Genomic DNA, 2,871 nt, shown 5'->3' with positions numbered 1-2,871 from the left:
CGGAGCAACTTTGAGGACTTATCGCTCTATTGACGAGAGTCGATAAGTTGATTTTGTCAGAGGTGTAGTGTTAACGTGACAAGAAAGATATTGCTATGGAAGCAATTTTGAGAACTTATCGCTCAATTGGAGAGAGTCGATAAGTTGATTTGGTCGTCAGAGGTGTGGTGTTAACTTGACGAGTTTGTGGACCTATCGCTCTATTGAAGAGAGTCGATAAGTTGATTTGGTCGTCAGAGGTGTGGTGTTAACTTGACGAGTTTGTGGACCTATCGCTCCATTGAAGAGAGTCGATAAGCGGATTTTGTCAGAGGTGTAGTGTTAACGTGACAAGAAAGATATTGCTATGGAAGCAATTTTGAGAACTTATCGCTCAATTGGAGAGAGTCGATAAGTTGATTTGGTCGTCAGAGGTGTGGTGTTAACTTGACGAGTTTGTGGACCTATCGCTCTATTGAAGAGAGTCGATAAGTGGATTTTGTCAGAGGTGTAGTGTTAACGTGACAAGAAAGATATTGCTATGGAAGCAATTTTGAGAACTTATCGCTCTATTGGAAAGAGTCGATAAGTTGATTTTGTCAGAGGTGTAGTGTTAACGTGACAGGATTTGTGTTGCAATTGGAGCAACTTTGGGGACTTATCATCCTATTGACGAGGATTGATAAGTGGGTTTTGTCAGAGGTGTAGTATTAACGTGACAGGATTTGTGTTGCAATTGGAGCAACTTTGGGGACTTATCATCCTATTGACGAGGATTGATAAGTGGGTTTTGTCAGAGGTGTATTGTTAACGTGACAAGAATTTGGAGTGATGCAAACTGAATGCATACTCTGTGGGGATGATGATCGTCAGAAGTGTAATGTTAACTCGACGATGTGAAAGATTCGTTACTCTTAATCCAGTGGATTCCAAGTAACCAACCCCCAGTCTTGATGAAGACTTAGCAGGGGAATAAAAAAGAGGTAGACAAGGCACATCACCTAGTGGGGCACTATCCATGAAGTCGGAATAGAATCACATCACCAGGTAGGCCATTATCTGATGAGTTTGACTATCAGAGGTAACTGTTAACGTGATAGTTATTGGACCCGCCATCCTACTGAAGAGGATTGACTCCGGTGGCCGTAGTATCTTCCCCTTCTGACTGATGAGATTGGACTTGGTCCGATTGCTCTGGAGATGATTGGGCTTGGTCTGATTGCTCGGGCTGATCATGCCTACTTTGTTCTTCAGCTTTGATCCTGGCAATGATTTTTTGAGCCTGCTCGCCTTGAGAGATTAGTTGTCTCCAAGAACGGCATTCTGCAACTCCTATTCGGGCTAGGAGGTCGGTTTGCAAGTTGTGTCGACAGGTCTCTACTAAGGTAGATTGTGTCATACCTGACGAACACCGGAGAGCCATGGATCGGAACCTTTTGACATAGGCTTTGACGGACTCCCTCTTCTTCTGCTTAGTAGCAAGAAGGGTATGGATGGAGACTTCTGTATCCTCTTCAAAGAATCTTGACAGGAAGAGTCTCTCTAGATCCGTCCACTTTTGGATACAGCCCGCAGGCAGTTTCCTGAACCATTCAAAGGCAATTCCCTTGAGGGTGCCAATGAACAATCGAGCCAGTATGGCATCGTTCGATATTATATTTCCAGTCTGTGACTTGAAATGATAAATATGTTGGTTCGGTGATCCCGTGCCGTCAAAAGTTTGTAGAGTCGGGACCTCGAACTTTGGAGGATAAGGGGCTGCATCCCATTCGGCAGGATAGGGTCTGATAACTCCCTCATCTTGGAGCTCGCTTCTGTTAGCAATGGCTTTAAGGCGGGCTTCCAATTCTTCCATTTTGGCAGACTGAAGATTCTGCTCGTTCTCAGTCTCTCTTCCTTCATCAGAGGAAGATTCCAGGCTGTGGGCTTCTTGGTCAGAAGCCGCATCATCAACCACTTTTCCCTTCCCTTTGCTTGTGTGAGGTCGGGATGAAGACGCTTTTCCTCTCCGGGAAGATTCTTGCCTAAGCGGCGAATCTGTCTCTTGAGATTTGGCCTTGTCTGCGACGATTTGAGTCAACATGGCCATGAGTTCATTGATGGCCTCCTGCTGAGATTTGAGCATGGCTTCCTGTTCAATATAAGCGAAGCTCTTATGTTCAACAAAAGAGCTTGATGACTGGGACTCTGCAATGGCTGAGTGTTCGTCATCGGAATTAGTTTCTCTGGCCAAACTCCGATAGTTGACAGGGGGAATGACTCCTGTTCGAGTCCGAGTACGTCGGTAGATTCCTTCAGACTCGTTAGTGATTTCTCTGACGCTTGGAGAACGATCTATCTCTGACTCGTCAGAACTAAGGGTTGATGATCTCCCTTTACCAACCATGTTAGAAGTGACTCTAAGGTATTCATCATCTAAAGTCTTCTTCCTGTGAGGATGTCGTTGATTATTGAGCAAAACGACGTTCGTCGGTCGGTTGAACATCGACAGCAATTCCCGCAAATCAGAGACTTGGGATGAACCTCTCACAGAGCGTGAGGGTAGAGATGGAACCCCCTGTCCATTAAAGGATGAGACTGGCTCCTGGTGAACATGGATCTTGAGTCCACGTTGATCTTTTTGAACACAACGAATCGCATCGTGTTCTGAAGAAGAAACACGAGGGTTGTGTTCTGTTTTACTAACGCTAGACCGAAGTCTGCGTTTTGTTGATGAAGCGCACCTTTGCCGGTTGCGTTTTTGTTGGTTAACGCAGTTTGTAAGTCTGCGTTTTGGATCTTGAACGCACTCCTGAGAGTTGCGTTTTGGTTCTGAAACACACTCCTGAGAGTTGCATTCCGCCAAATCAACGCAGTTTTGAAGGCTGCGTTTTGATTGCACAACGCACCACT

The sequence above is a fragment of the Asparagus officinalis genome, chromosome 4, assembly GCF_001876935.1.
Source record: "Asparagus officinalis chromosome 4, Aspof.V1, whole genome shotgun sequence".
NCBI classification, from domain to species: Eukaryota; Viridiplantae; Streptophyta; class Magnoliopsida; order Asparagales; family Asparagaceae; genus Asparagus; species Asparagus officinalis.
The sequence above is the reverse complement of the archived record's forward strand: the minus strand, read 5'-3'. Positions refer to the sequence as shown.